The following is a 16,710-nucleotide window of genomic DNA, read 5'->3' as shown; positions in this document are numbered from 1 at the left end:
TCTTAGTTATATTGCTTTGATATTTTTTTCTGCATTATTGGTACCTCTTTGATAATATTGAGAATTGTATGGGTTGTATTTTCTTATAGATACTGACAGAGGGATTGTATTATTGGACCCTACAGAAAGAACACAGTCTGTCACAGCTGTAAGTGTTTTGTGGTCAGGTACCTTTAGTTGCTTTTAGATATTTTTTTTATGTTTATTTTTGCCAGATAATGTATACTTTTTCATACAATTATATACAATTTCCACTGAAGGATGAAGATGACGATGAAGAGACCACATCTGCTGTGACAGAAGTGGACAATGCTGGTAGATCCACTGAGGTATGATGCACACCATTATAATGCATGCCCCCTTTTCACATTAGAGTAACAAACTGTCATTGTCCTTTCACAGTACATACCTGGGGATTTGCCCACAGATTAAGGTCCTTCAACCTCAACGAACAATCTAACCGGAGTAAGAATTTGAGTGCAGTTGTCCATATTTTACTTTTATTGTCTGACAGAATCTCATTTAACTTTTTTTTGCCTTCCTAGTTGCCAGCAAAGGAGCTGTATAAGGTCCATCTTCAAAAACAAATAAGAAAAAGTGACATGGAGATGGACCTTATACAGCTTCAAATTAAAAAAGTAAAACTTGAAATTGAATTACTGGAGCATCGCCTTAAGGTGAGAACTTCTGATTAATCTGTTGCATGTTAAAAGTGTTGTGTATATAAAGCATTGTAATAAAAAAAAAAAAACATTTTTACTGAAATTTTTACTTTCATTGTTTTGCAGGAAATCAAGAAATGAACTGCAGAGCAGACCAGTGCAAACATTTTAATAAAAGCAATTTTGACAAATCCTGTCTCTCAATAGTCTTCCATCTCTGTTGTGTGCAAAACCCTGTTGGGGTTCCTCTGGGCCATCTTCCTCAATCCAAAGAGGGTGGCTCTCTCCTCTTATATTGGCAATGTTGTGAAGCACAACACAATCCACTATGATGTCGCATGCCCTCTCTGAACTGACCCGGAGCCCACGCAGACACTGAAACCTAGACTTCAGGATCCCTATGGTCATCTCCACCTTGGCCCGTGTTCGGCTGTGAGCCAGGTTAAAGCGGGTCTGTGGTCCGGGATCAGGTTCAGGGTAGGGTGTCATTAAATAGGGCAGACAAGGGTATCCTCTGTCCCCCAGCAAGTAACCATTGTACTGTCCTGTAATGATTCATGTGTACAATTTCCCTGTTGTTCTGTGTTTTACTGTGTGCTGCATTGCTTGTACGGGGAGGTAACTTGGTGGGAAATTAAAATGGATTTAGCCTGATCGGCGGTAGATTCAATCTGGCTTGCTATTGTAAGGGTGGATTTCCTGCAGGGGTTCAGGCTGCAGGACTGCCGAATGACTAAAGAAACATTATCAGCAAGATGGTAGAAAACTGTAGATTTCTTGTCTATAACCACCCACTATTACTTTTACCAACGATGGAAATACGCGCTTAATATTACGATAGCTTAATATGTTGGAGAGTGTTGCTATAGAGCAGTGTTTCCCAACCGGGGTGCCGTCTGACGAGAGCAGGGGTGCCATGTATTTTTTTTTTTTTTTTTTTTGTGTGTGAATAACAATTCACATGTGACGACGATGTGTGTGTAGTGCAAAAGAATATGGACAGATTTGTTAAAAGAAAAGCTCTAGATGCTTCTGTACCGTCTACTTCCTCATGCAGCAGTCCAGAACGGGCCGCTGAAAGCAGCAGTAAGAAGAAGAAAAGACAGTATATCGACAATTACTTGTCATATGGCTTTATCTTTATCGGAGATCCATCATGTCCTCTTCTTCTGTGTCTGGCATGTGGGGAAAAATTGTCGAATGAATCAATGGTTCCTAGCAAACTGAAACGGCATCTGACAAAAAAATCACCCGTGAGAAAGGATGCAGAATATTTTATTCGACTGAAAATGCAACGTGAAAAACAAGAGGGAATTATGATGAAGAGTACAAAAGTGTCTGAGAAAGCTTTAAACGCAAGCTATCTTGTGGCTGAAATAGTAGCTAAATAAAAAAAAAAAAAAAACACATGATCGCTGAGACTGTAATCTTACCAGCATGCAAAGACATTGTTAATACCATGCTGGGCCCACAAGCAGCGAAATAAATATTAAAGGTTCCCCTGTCAAACAATACAATTAGCAGGCCTATAAATGACATGTCTTCAGACACTGAAAGTGTGATTTTGGAAAAAATCAGATCAAGCGGCAAATTTTCCTTGCAGCTGGATGAGTCGACTGACATTAGTGGGCACGCACAGCTCGTGGCAAATGTTCGATTCGTTGATGGCGACAGCATTAGAGAAACTTTTTTATTTTGTAAATCAATGCCAGACAAAACAACGGGAAAAGAAATATATCGTGTGACAACAGAGTATTTTGTGTACTGATGAGGCCGCTTCCATGACGGGGAGTACGAAGGGCTTCATTAGCAGAGTCAGAGCGCAAAACCCACATGTGAAAGCCACTCACTGCTTTTTACATAGGGAGGCACTGGTAGCAAAGACGCTCCCGAAGGAACTCTCTGATGTACTGGACAGAGCAGTAGATATAGTTAATTTCATCAAGGCACGCCCACTGAAGAGGCGTCTATTTTTGATTTTATGCGAGGAAATGGAAGCGGAACATCAGAGCTTGTTATTACATGCGGCCGTTCGATGGCTATCACGCGGCAAGGTTTTTTCACGACTCTACGAACTGAGGCAAGAGTTAAAAACGTTCCTCAATCAGGAGAATTTGGGATATGCAGAGTTAATTGCAGACATGGAATGGTGTTCAAAACTTGCATATCTCACCGATGTTTTTAAGCATCTCAATGACCTGAACACAAAAATGCAAGGGAAAGATGAAAATATTCTCACTTCTGTGGGGTGGGGTCTGTGGATGGGGTGCCACAAAATTGTCACATGCCTGTCCTGTCTTGTGTAGCACATGTGGTGTTTGTGTTCCTGTCTCTGTTTTGACCCCACCCTCCTTGTTATCTCATTATTGGTTTCATTTGTCCCACCTGTTGTTCCCTCATTACCTGCCTGATTTGTCCCTTTTATAAGTTCCTTTGTGTTTGCAGTCTGTGTCGGATCGTTGTCTTGTACACGTCTCCTGTTCTCTCGTGACCCCTTTTGGTATGTTCGTTTTTGAAGTTGTTGTTTTGTATTTAGTTATGTTTTCGCCCTCGTGGGTTTTGTTTTGTGTTTAGTGTTTCTTTTGTAATAAATATCTTTTTCCCTTTGCATTTGAGTTCTCCCTTTGTTTTCTGTAATTTACGTGACAGAACGATCCAACCATGTCAAGGACTCAGCAAAGGGTCTCTTCCCCAGCCACCGAGCGGGAGAGGAGGCAAAGTTTTGAGGGGACCCGGTTGGTCATATTTCGCGGGACCCGTGGAGGCCGCAGTAGAGGAGGTGGGCGAGGGGAATTTCAAGACCACTCTCCACTCTGGCCCCTCCTCGACCCAGTTCCGGTGGTCCCAGTTCCGGTGGTTCCGAAGCGGAGGAGGAGAGGAAAGAACCCCTCCGGGGCTATGTCGGTGGTCCCTGTTCCGGTGGTCCCTGTTCCAGCTATCCCGAGTCCGGTGGTCCCTGTTCCGGTGGTCCCTGTTCCGGTGGTCCCTGTTTCGGTGGTCCCGAGTCTGGTGGTCCCGAGTCTAGTGGCCCAACCCGAGACTGTTCACGTTCCGTCTGCCCAGTCAGAGACTGTTCAGGTCACATCTGCCCAGCCAGAGATGGTTCAAGCCACATCTGCCCAGTCGGAGACAGATCGGGAGATGCCCATTCTCATGGCCGGGGGGGCACTGATCGGCTATTTAGAGCGTTTAGCTCGGATCCTGGAGACGCCCTTCAAACCTTCAGTGTCTGTTCCTGAGCCGGAGCCAGTGTCTGTTCCTGAGCCGGAGCCAGTGTCTGTTCCTGAGCCGGAGCCAGTGTCTGTTCCTGAGCCGGAGCCAGTGTCTGTTCCTGAGCCGGAGCCAGTGTCTGTTCCTGAGCCGGAGCCAGTGTCTGTTCCTGAGCCGGAGCCAGTGTCTGTTCCTGAGCCGGAGCCAGTGTCTGTTCCTGAGCCGGAGCCAGTGTCTGTTCCTGAGCCGGAGCCAGTGTCTGTTCCTGAGCCGGAGCCAGTGTCTGTTCCTGAGCCGGAGCCAGTGTCTGTTCCTGAGCCGGAGCCAGTGTCTGTGTCTGTTCCAGTTCCTGAGCCGGAGCCAGTGTCTGTGTCTGTTCCAGTTCCTGAGCCGGAGCCAGTGTCTGTGTCTGATCGAGTTCCTGAGCCGGAGCCAGTGTCTGTTCCTGAGCCCTCAGTGACCGCGACACTGGCCATTATGACCACAGCCATGTGGTGTGTGTGGGCTACGCACACACTTGGACCGGTGGTGTCTGTTCCTGGGCCGGTGGTGTCTGTTCCTGAACCGGTGGTACCAGTTCCCGAGCCGGTGGTGCCAGTTCCAGTGCCCGAGCCGGTGGTGTCTGTTCCAGTGCCTGAGCCGGTGGTGCCAGTTCCAGTGCCCGAGCCAGTTCCAGTGCCCGAGCCGGTGGTGGGAGTTCCAGTGCCTGAGCCGGTGGTGGGAGTTCCAGTTCCCGAGCCGGTGGTGCCAGTTCCAGTGCCCGAGCCGGTGGTGTCTGTTCCAGTGCCCGAGCCGGTGGTGCCAGTTCCAGTGCCCGAGCCAGTTCCAGTGCCCGAGCCGGTGGTGCCAGTTCCAGTGCCCGAGCCGGTGGTGGGAGTTCCAGTGCCCGAGCCGGTGGTGGGAGTTCCAGTGCCCGAGCCGGTGGTGGGAGTTCCAGTGCCCGAGCCGGTGGTGGGAGTTCCAGTGCCCGAGCCGGTGGTGGGAGTTCCAGTGCCCGAGCCGGTGGTGGGAGTTCCAGTGCCCGAGCCGGTGGTGCCAGTTCCAGTGCCCGAGCCGGTGATGTCTGTTCCTGAGCCGGTGCCTGTTCCCTGGCCGCCCGAGGGAAGGTCTCCGCCCTGGCCGCCCGAGGGAAGGTCTCCGCCCTGGCCGCCCGAGGGAAAGTCTCCGCCCTGGCCGCCCGAGGGAAAGTCTCCACCCTGGCCGCCCGAGGGAAGGTCTCCGCCCTGGCCGCCCGAGGGAAGGTCTCCACCCTGGCCGCCCGAGGGAAGGTCTCCACCCTGGCCGCCCGAGGGAAGGTCTCCACCCTGGCCGCCCGAGGGAAGGTCTCCACCCTGGCCGCCCGAACTCTGTGGCCCGCCCTGGCCTCCCGAACTGTCCATTTCCCCTGCCCTACTCTGGTCTGTCCCTCCCGTCCCGCCCTGTTCTGTCCCTCCCGTCCCGCCCTGTTCTGTCCCTCCCGTCCCGCCCTGGTCTGTCCCTCCCGTCCCTAGTGGAGCGTCTGGTAGCCGCTCCTTAAGGAGGGGGTAATGTCACATGCCTGTCCTGTCTTGTGTAGCACATGTGGTGTTTGTGTCCCTGTCTCTGTTTTGACCCCACCCTCCTTGTTATCTCATTATTGGTTTCATTTGTCCCACCTGTTGTTCCCTCATTACCTGCCTGATTTGTCCCTTTTATAAGTTCCTTTGTGTTTGCAGTCTGTGTCGGATCGTTGTCTTGTACACGTCTCCTGTTCTCCCGTGACCCTTTTTGGTATGTTCGTTTTTGAAGTTGTTGTTTTGTATTTAGTTATGTTTTCCCCCTCGTGGGTTTTGTTTTGTGTTTAGTGTTTCTTTTGTAATAAATATCTTTTTCCCTTTGCATTTGAGTTCTCCCTTTGTTTTCTGTAATTTACGTGACAAAAATGTAGAAACTTTTCTAAGGGTGCTATGACAGAAAAAAGGTTGGGAAACACTGCTATAGAGTGACAAAATTGTATTGCAATTAGTAGCACTTCAAAGTCAATACCAAATTAAAACTAGTTAGCACATCATTTGCTATTGAAAGGATTTAATGACAATATGTGATCCTGCCTGTGAAAACCCAGCTAAAGTCATTTCTCTTACGAGAGGTTCTCTCGTATTGCGTAAGTTGCTTACGCATCGGGAAAGTCTTCTTTCTTCAAGATCTGAAGCCAAAAATAATCCTTAATTTTGTATTCATTGTCAACGCAGTGCGGCAGCCGGCAGACCATGGCAGGCTGTATGAGCGTGCTCATTGGCTGCTCCGCGGCAACTGCTTAAGCCTACCAGTGAGCCCTGTGAGTGAGATGTGAGTGACGTCACATCCTCTAACCATCAAGATGGGTGTGGCCAGTGTGTATATAAGCAGGGCTCACAGGCTGAAATTCTGATTTTCTTGTCTTCAGCGAAGCTCTTCGCATCGCTGGATCTTAAGAGCCGCCGCCGTTGAAACCAGCGACCAGCAAGCTTAGGACAGCGCCTGAAGAAGCCGGCCGCCTTGCCGTCTTCAGCCATCCGTGCCTGCTACGCTATCCGGCGACATATCCTTTTATTACAGCTGTGTGTGCTTGCCCTGCGACACACACTATCTCTCACTGTTCTAAAAGAGCACGAGGCGTTTTTGTCAAAACGCCTCGTTTTTTTCCTGCGGCTCGTGCCGCGCCCCGCTCAGCAACGGAGACCGCCACCTCTTCAGCGCTCTCTGCCTGGGCCGCGAGCACGCCGCCACCGCACTCTCTACGGGCGGATGCCCCGAGTGCGAAGAACTTTCAATGTCGACCCTGCGGGCTCGACTTGAAGTTTTCGACTAAGCTGTCGCTCCGCCTGTCCCTGCCGGGCCGCGCAATAGAAAGCGCCGCTCGCAGAGACCACCGGAGACTGATATGACTGAGGAGCTCGCCGGAACCTCTCCCTCGAGCTTCTCTCTCGCCCTCTCCGCCCCCCCTCCCGGCCGCTCAACCACGGGATCTCGCCCGCGCCGCCGCCGCGTCAGGGGATGAGGCGAATGAGATAGACACTCTCCCTCTGTTCGAGCCGCGCTACTGCGCTGCTCACAAGGGATGGCAGAAGTGGACAGTCTCGGAGCGAGCTTCCTCTCCCTCTGTTCGAGCCGCGCAAACTGCGCCGCTCACAAGGGATGGCAGAAACGGACGGTCCTGGAGCTCTCTTTACGTTACAAGAAAGCTACTCCGTCCTCACACATCTCCGTTATAAATACACGCACGCCTGCAAGCAAGGCTTTTGCGGTTCGATCCCGGCTCTCGCGGCAGATAAAAATTTATGCTGTTCGCTTCTCCAAGCTCGCGGCCAGTTTTTCTTACATACAGAAAGCAAACCCGCACTCTCCCTTTTTGGGCCGCGCAGATTGCGCCGTTCACAAGGGATAACAGAGCGGACGGTCACGAGCAACGTTCAGCGCACGCGCCTCACTCACCAGCGAAAAGAGGAAGAGAGAGTGTTTTCGTCCCGCTGTGGCCGGACAAACCGCTAATTCTCAAACATTTTTCAGTCCCCTCTTAAGTTCAGGCGGCTGGAAATAATACAATTGCAGTAAACGAGCCTGTTTTTAATACACGCACGACTGCAAACAAACATGAGGTCGTACTCTTATATGCTCGCGCTAACCGAAAGCTAATGCGTTCTCCCCTGTAGCCCAGTGGCAGAATCATAGGCTCTAACGCCAGAGACCCGTGTTCGAGCCCAGCTCTCGCGGCAGATACATTTTTTTACTGTTCGCTTCTCCGAGCTCGCGGCCAGCTTTTCTTACATACAGAAAGCGAACCCGCCTCTCGCACCACATGGTGCTCGATTATTTATGAGCGTCTATACACGAGGGAAGAAAAGACGGTTAAGTCCCGCTGCGGTTAGACCACCGTCAAAGCTTCACGCTCTGTCAGTCCCCGTTGCCACGGCTACTGCAGATGTTTACCTCGCAGCCAACGAACCGGTATATCTACCCGCTCGCCTGCGCGCAACCACCGTTCTCACGGCGACCCAGAGAAATCTCAAATGAGCATAATGTCCGGTTGCATGGCTCACGCCGTATGTGTTTCAAATGCAGTGAATGTGCCCACGTTTCCGTGTTCACCCCTGCACACAAGCACTATAAATCCTGTGTCTCTCACAGAGCCCACTCTCATAAAGTAGGCAGAAGCCGCTCGAGTGTTAAAAGTAGGTCACGTGTCCACCTCACCGTGCCCACACCTACTCACTGCCCGCTCTGTCACACGGCCTCTCACGACCGGTCATGTTTTAAATGTAAATCCTGTGCCCGCCCTTGAGCGCTCACACATACTAACGAACATTTCACCCCCGACGCCGCCCTCGCGCATTACGCCTCACACTATATGTTCCCCGTCCAAAGCCACCGGGACACTGTGTGTAAAACGGGCAGCTATCGTACCGAGAGCGCTGCGCCCGCCCCTCCGTTTCGAGCTCTCGAGCCCGCGATGCGCGGCGATCAGAGCCCGGAGGCCATTCTGCCCCTGGCTGCACACGCAAGAGCGTGGGAAGCTCTTCCAGGCGCATCAGAATGGGTGCAAAGCACAGTAAAACTAGGCTATACTCTGCAGTTTGCTCGCCGCCCCCCGCGCTATCGGGCGCGTACCGAGACGAGAGGGAATGGGGAAGTAGCACATCTACTTCGAGCAGAAATAGCCACACTTCTGTGCAAAGGGGCTATAGAACCGGTTCCCCCTTCTATGAGCGAGTCGGGCTTTTACAGCCGATATTTCCTCGTTCCCAAGAAGGACGGAGCTCAGACCGATTTTGGATCTGAGATATTTGAACAAAGCTCTTATGAGAAGACTATTCAAAATGCTCACAACCAGGCAGATCCTCACGCAAATTCGCCCGAGGGACTGGTTTATCTCTCTCGATCTAAAGGACGCATACTTTCAGATCCAGATAATACCCCGTCACAGGCCATTCTTGAGATTCGCCTTGAATATCAGGTATATCAATACACCGTCCTGCCGTTCGGCCTGTCTTTGGCACCCCGTACATTCACGAAGTGCATGGACACGGCTCTCGCTCCCCTGAGAGGTCAGGGGATGCGAATTTTGAACTATCCGGACGATTAGCACAGTCAGAGGCCGAACTCATCGCCCACAGAACAGTGCTTCTCAGCCACCTGGAAAGCCTGGGGTTCACGGTCAACTGGACCAAGAGCTCATTAGTGCCCAGTCAATCAACCTCTTTCCTGGGTTTGGATCTGGACACTGTGGCAATGACGGCCCGCCTATCGCCACGGCGCGCGCGCTGCGTTCAACGCCTGGCTGCGTCCTTCCAACCGGGCAGCACCGCACCTCTCAAGACATTTCAGAGGATGCTGGGTTGTATGGCTTCAGCTGCAGCAGTGCTTCAGCTGGGTCTATTGCGTATGCGCCCGCTGCAGCGCTGGTTGAACGCCCGAGTGCCTCACAGAGCCTGGGCTTCCGGCGGCATTCGAATCAGAGTGACTCAGAGCTGCGTTTCAGCACTGAAGCCCTGGTTAGCGGCCGACTGGTACCAGCAGGGAGTGACAATGGGAGCCGTCTCACACCGCAAAGTTATCTCGACGGACGCTTCCACCTCAGGTTGGGGAGCTCTTTTCGAGGGCAAACCGGTCTTTGGCCTGTGGTCAGAACAAGAGAAACGCCTCCACATAAATTGTTTGGAGATGATAGCGGTCGAGAACACGCTCAAGCGCTTTCTCCCATTCATACGGGATCACCATGTGCTAGTCCGCTCGGACAACATGTCCGTGGTGTCCTATGTGAACCGACAGGGCGGTGTCGGGTCCAGGAACCTGTGCAACCTGACAGAACGCCTTCTCGTGTGGGCTCACCGCTCGTTGCGCTCGCTGAGAGCCGCGCACGTGCCGGGCCATTTGAATGTCGGCCCAGACAGACTGTCCAGAGACATTATTCCCCTGGGAGAATGGTCCCTGCACCGTCAGACAGTCCAGTTCCTCTGGCGCCTATTCGGCAGAGCGGAGGTCGGCCTCTCTGCGATGAAAGACAACGCTCACTGCCCGATATTTTTCTCGAAAAGCGAGGACGCGCTGTCCCAAACCTGGCCCAGACTCCCGCTGTACGCTTTCCCTCCGATCTCCCTGTTACTACAGGTCATAGCGAGGATCAGGGAAACACACCACCCAGTGCTTCTCACAGCCCCGCGTTGGGAGAACCAAGTCTGGTACCCAGAGCTAGTGAGGCTGTCGCACTCACCCCCATGGCCGATCCCGGTGAGAAAGGATCTCCTCTCTCAAGCCGGTGGATCGATCTGGCATCCCCATTCGGAACAATGGTCTCTGCATGCATGGATAATCAAAGGATACCCGTTGACCTGCCAGAAGGGGTTGTGAACACGATCACACAGTCTAGAGCTCCCTCCACGAGACGGCTCAATGCGTCTAAATGGTCTGTGTTCTCTAAATGGTGCGCTACTAAGAGCTTCGATCCACGTACATGTGGGGTCCCGCGAGTGCTCTCCTTCCTACAGGAGCTGTTGGATAAAGGCAGGTCCCCTTCCACGCTCAAAGTGTATGTGGCGGCTATTGCAGCGTTCGCTGAGACGACGCGCAGCCGGGCAATAGGAAGGAACGAGCTTATTATCCGTTTCCTCAGAGGAGCTAGACGGATGAATCCCCCGCGGCCCCCCTCGGTTCCTATCTGGGATCTGTCCTTGGTCCTGGAGGCACTGAAGGATTTTCCCTTTGAACCGCTTGAATCCGTGGATCCAAAGTACCTTTCGCTCAAAACCGTTTTTCTGATAGCTCTGTCTTCAGTAAAACGCGTGGGGGATCTGTTAGCCCTGCATGTCTTATGTTCGGACCAAATGACTCAAAAGTCATTCTCAGACCGAGACACGGTTACATCCCCAAAGCGATTGGAACCCCCTTTATGGCACAAATCATCTCCCTTTCGGCTCTGCCAACATCTGATAACGGGGACAGTGATAACCTCCTATGCCCTGTTGGGGCGCTGAGAGTTTACATCATGCGCTCCGCCGCTTTCAGGCGTTCCGAGCAGCTCTTCGTTTCTTTTGGCGGACGCACCAAGGGTCTCGCCGCCTCGAAACAGAGCCTGTCCAGGTGGATAGTGGACGCGACTGCAGCAGCTTACGCCTCCAAACACCTGCAGTGCCCTTTGGGTATCAGAGCCCACTCCACTAGAGGCATGGCCTCTCCGTGGGCCTGGTCCAGCGGAATTTCTATTCACGATATTTGTATGGCAGTGGGCTGGGCCTCCCCATCAACATTCGTGAGGTTTTATAACCTGGAAGTTCTTGCCTTGCAGGCTAAACTATTATCAGTATAAGTGGCATGTATGCTCTGCCCAGTCGATTATGCGCAGACTACGTTCACATACTGGTGATATTTCTGGTATGGCACCAAGGGAAGGAGTATTTTGTGCTCAGACCGGCTGTGCCGCTCTGTTCCTTTATTCCCCGTTACGCGCTTGTGTACTGGTGCTGGCCCGCACCGCTGGCCGCCCGCCCTACACTCTGTCGCGCTGGGATTATTCTCCCCACAAATAGACTGTGAAACCGCTCTATTTCTTTCCCTAATATGTGCTTATGTACTGTGTGGGCCCGCGCTGCCGGCCGCACTATTTACATTGATATGTATAGACCGGCTGTGCCGCTCTATCTATCTACGAAGTGAAGTGCTTTGTACATGTGTTGGCCCGTTTCTCCGACCGGCCACCTGTTTTCAGCGTTATGGTTTCCCCGGTCTCCCTGGGATTCATGTGCTGGATGCTCGGCGCGCACGGCGTTGACAAGGGGTTCCCGATGCGTAAGCAACTTACGCAATACGAGAGAACCTCGTGAGAGAACGTACTTGGTTACCTAATGTAACCTCGGTTCTCTCTAGAAGAGGGAACGAGTATTGCGTAACCTGCCGTGACGCGCCACAAGCTTTTGCGCTTCAGACTACGAAAACCAGAATTTCAGCCTGTGAGCCCTGCTTATATACACACTGGCCACACCCATCTTGACGGTTAGAGGGGTGTGGAGGGCGCGAAGCGCCCTCATTGGATGTGACGTCACTCAGGGCTCACTGGTAGGCTTAAGCAGTTGCCGCTGAGCAGCCAATGAGCACACTCATACAGCCTGCCATGGTCTGCCGGCTGCCGCACTGCGTTGACAATGAATACAAAATTAAGGATAATTTTTGGCTTCAGATCTCGAGGAAAGAAGACTTTCCCGATCCGTAAGCAACTTACGCAATACTCGTTCCCTCTTCTAGAGAGAACCGAGTTTACATTAGGTAACCGAGTACGTTTTTTGTGATTCAATGTTTTCTACATAAAATCATCCTACACAATGTAAAGTACATTCTGTGAAAATATAACCTTGATATCTTTAATATTGACTACGGCCATGTCAAAGATTTGCTAAAATTCGGGCTCAGAAAATCATATTGCGACTTTAGCCGTGGTTTCACAGGCGGGGTCACATATGGTTATGGTTAAACTAGTTACAAAATAGATGTATGAGATGATAAAAACTTATACCATTACTTGTACCCAGCATATATGTAAAATGTTACCTTAGAGGTAGGGAGAGAGAGAGAAAGAGTGTAGATAGTAAGAGACAAAGAAAAGAGAAAGAGCCAGCGCAAAGAAGAGCCAGATAATCACAAAGACAGAGCAACTGTTAAAATCTTATTTTATCCCTTTCTTGACCATGTGACCGAAACCCAAATGTGAGACTTTCAAACTGACCAATCAGATAATTACAACTTCCCCCATCATACTAAAGGTGTGACGATTAGAAGACACCCATGCTGCATCTCAGTTCGCCTACTTATACTACGCCCTAAAAGTATGTACTCTTTTTGTGAAGAAAAAGTAGATCCTTTTGAGTTAGTAGTAAAAAGTAGACTTTGGGACATACTATCGTGTCATACAATTACGTCTTTAACTGTTGCTCTCTGTTGCATTCTGTCACAGTAAACTGACCTGTCAATCATCTTGTCACTGTTAAAATCCTCCACATTTCATTTCATTTCATTTCTCCTCATATTAATGCATTATTAATGGTGCATTTAAAAGCTAATGGCCAAACGGATCTTTATAAAAGTCCACATTGTTATGAAATTTTATCCTAATTTTCAAATATGAAATATAACACTTGTAACATTAAAATATATAATTTGTTTATCAGGATAAAATTTGATAAGTCACTCAAACCTTTATCTAAACCTCTCATCGTCGCGCATATCCACCATTTTTTGTAGTTTTTTAACACTTTTTACTTGTGTTTGTAGTTCCTGGGTTGTGGGCAATATTAGTTGTTTTTAGGGTTGCCAACTTTCTGAAATGGAAGTAAGGAACGGCGGGGGGGGGGGGGGTGTATATGACATGCCCCCACGGAAGAAAATTTTGAAAAATAACCCCTGAAATGATGACTTCTGGTGAATATTGTGGGAACTAATTGATATTTAGATAAATATATTGCATACATTAAAGCATATTATAATAGACCTACAACTTATTAGGCCTATATATTTATAGAATAGCAAAGTAGGCCTAATCAATATACAAGACTGAACCACATAGATGTGAAATATAAAGGCTATCAAGGTCATTTTGACAACAATGAACCATGGATTTGTTTAGTTTATAATACGTTTTATTTTTAACTTAAACAAATACAAAATATATCATTCAAAACTCATCGGCTTAGACTGCATTTGAAGAAAAAAAAACAAAACAGTTTTCTGTAGCCTTGTGCGAACTTATTCAATAGAATTAGACTTCTAGAATGTTCTTTCCAGTGCAAAAAATAAAATTTTTAATTTAATTAGACAACATTTTAAGGAAGTGTAGTGCACATATCTTTATATAATTATACTTCCATTATAGTTAACTTTCTTTCCAGTGCAAAACAATTATACATACAAAACAGATAATAAAGAAAATATAAAATATTGCACTCAAATACTGCATTCAAGCAACACAACACCTGTATGTATATTTTTGTGCTCTTTTCTTTTTCGACGGCTGCTCTGAGGTAGTCATATTTCCCGCTGTTGTCACTTGTCGTCATCGTTGCTCAGATACGTGACTCACAATGACTGAAACGACCAATTAAAAGGGCATTCTCTGATGATGTTCCAAGATGTTAAAAACGCTATGCTGATCATAGACAAACAGGGGGACAAATTAATATCTACCGCACCGTCGGGTTTTTAGTTTATTTTTTTATCATAGCCTACAATTGTCTTCGTTCATAGTCTGACATATATTAGAATCTATGTGTCTGTCATGGATTTGCACGGAATTGATTCTCAAAAATACGGAACAAAGTGCGTTCCGTATCAGTTCAATACGGAACAAGACTTTTATGTGTCAAATACGGAACGATTCCGTATTATACGGAACGGTTGGCAACCCTAGTTGTTTTAGTGAGCGTGGATCCACACTTCGAAAATCCACCAGAAACAGTAAATCATCCGGTGACTTCTGGCATACTCTTTTCAACATACTATGCATTGAAACACAATTATTTTAATCTCACATACTGTTTAGGATGGATAGTATGGACATTGAGATGCAGGGCCAATATCCAGATATCTTGGCCTACAGGTCTCGAGCCCTATCAGCACCTCTTTGTCTTTAGGAATTCCAAATGGTCCTTGGGATAAGAAAGTACACTATGGTAACATCGTACAATCGTACACTATGGTAACAGCTCTGTCCAGTGTAAGATCAGTTTCTAGTTAAAGTATCTCACATATTCATAGGGTAATCACATTCTCTACTCACTAACCGCCAGTGTTGGGTGTAACTAACCACTTATAAATGACTTACAACTGAACGTTATTATAAAGTGTTACCTAAATTTCTATATATTGTAATCATTGTTCACAATTTGAAATAATGACTTAAATGAGCTAATTGTTACTGCCTTATATTAATGCTTTGTTAGCTAACTCTGTGATTTGCATATGTACTTGGACACAGTCACCTCTGATTACTGATCACTCTAAATTGTAATGTAGACACATGCATTTTCTGTTAAGCTGCTTTGAAACGATATGTCTTGTCACAGTTCGTTGCAGGAAGAAGCAGGATGATGAAGAGGTAGAAGTGAGGCGGGAAAACAGCAAAGTCCAAACTTAATAGAATTGTGACAATTACATATAGTTATTGTATAGAATTAAGCATGGGTTAGAAATGTCTGTCCATTCACTGGGCAGGGCAGACCACAAGTGATGGAGAACCAGTGAGTAGAAGAACATAAGGCTGGATAGAGGACAAGAGTGAGACTAGAGCAAAAGCTGCTGGCAGTAAGCATTGATGATACAGGCCAAAGCAATCCAGCAATAACAAGAGTAAAGGAAGAACAATAAATAAGGAGGAACATAAGGAACAGGTCGAAATCAATTAACTGAAAAAGGACATGACAAAGGATAAACTAATAGGTGTGGTAAGAGGAATCAAGGAAGAAGGAAAATGGTCACATGGGAGACTAAAAAACAAAGCAGTTCTACTTTGGTTTTGTTGTTGTTGTTTTTACTGCACTGTGCATATCATATGAAATTATAAAATTAACCATCCATCTTCAAATTCACTTGTCTTATGTAGGGGCCTGGAATGCTGGAGGCTGGAGGGAATCAACCTGGATGCATGGCCAGCCCTTCACAGGGAAGGCTAACACACACACACACACACACACACACACACACAGAGAGAGAGAGAGAGAGAGAGAGAGAGAGAGAGAGAGAGAGAGAGAGAGAGAGAGAGAGAGAGAGAGAGAGAGAGAGAGAGAGAGAGAGAGAGAGAGAGAGAGAGAGAGAGAGAGAGAGAGAGAGAATAGGATTTATGTCTTTTATTTTTCTCCACCCTCTGATAAAGCAATTGCTCTGGCTGCCACTTTTGTAAAGTCAGACTTAATAAGTTACTATGTGTCAAGAATGAATATTTGAAGGAAAATAACTATTACACCTTATCAACCTTATCTGGCCAATATTAGCCAAATTGACCAAACCCATGTTAAGGAGGTCGACCAAAGTTCCCCCTCTAACCACTTTATTATTGTCACAAATTGTTTTATGCTGCAGGAGAAGTTGGGGCGGAATCCACTTGTTATTGTGGTTGAGAGAAGAGTATGCAAGGGTGAATATATTTGGAATACGTTCATTTAACTGTTTTAATAATAAAGATGATACAAAAGTTGTCCTTGTCTTTATGGACTGTTGTATCACAGGGTTGGTTGCGCAAAATTTACATGCATTAATGACACAACACACTTTAGATTAGTGATTAGACTTAGTGATCAATGAATTAGGCCACTTGATGATGACGACCATTTGATTTTATTTGATTCTGGGTTATTTCACTACAAATACATGTATTCTAAACACACTGTTACAACAGCCAGTGAAAAATAAGTGCCCAACTAAGGAACCACTACTTACAATAATGGTGATTAAATGAAACATTTTCAATGAAACATCAAAGTGGCAGGAAAATCAAACAAAGGAACATATATGATGAATGAAAACAAACTGAAAGTCCATGAAAGTGAAACTAAAGATGAATAAGTCCAGATAACTGTGACAGGTGTGGCTATCTTTATGGTCTGCTGTTTGATCTACAGGAATGCCTGTAGTAAAAATGAAAAAAAAAAACAAAAAAAAACAATGACAATTCTCATGTAATGCATTTATATGCATTGTTGTAGGATATTGTTTGTAAAATAATTAAATAAACTAAGTGAGAGTGTGAAAATTGAGTTTAAGAGTTTATTGTTCTTTATTATAATTATGGATTTTATGTCAGTTTGGTTTGACAATGTAAGTCAATTTGACAACCTTAGACTACATTACAGTAGCCTTCTGTACA

The sequence above is a fragment of the Scardinius erythrophthalmus genome, assembly GCF_964197995.2.
Source record: "Scardinius erythrophthalmus genome assembly, chromosome: 7".
Taxonomy (NCBI): Eukaryota; Metazoa; Chordata; class Actinopteri; order Cypriniformes; family Leuciscidae; genus Scardinius; species Scardinius erythrophthalmus.
Note: the sequence above shows the minus strand (reverse complement) of the source record.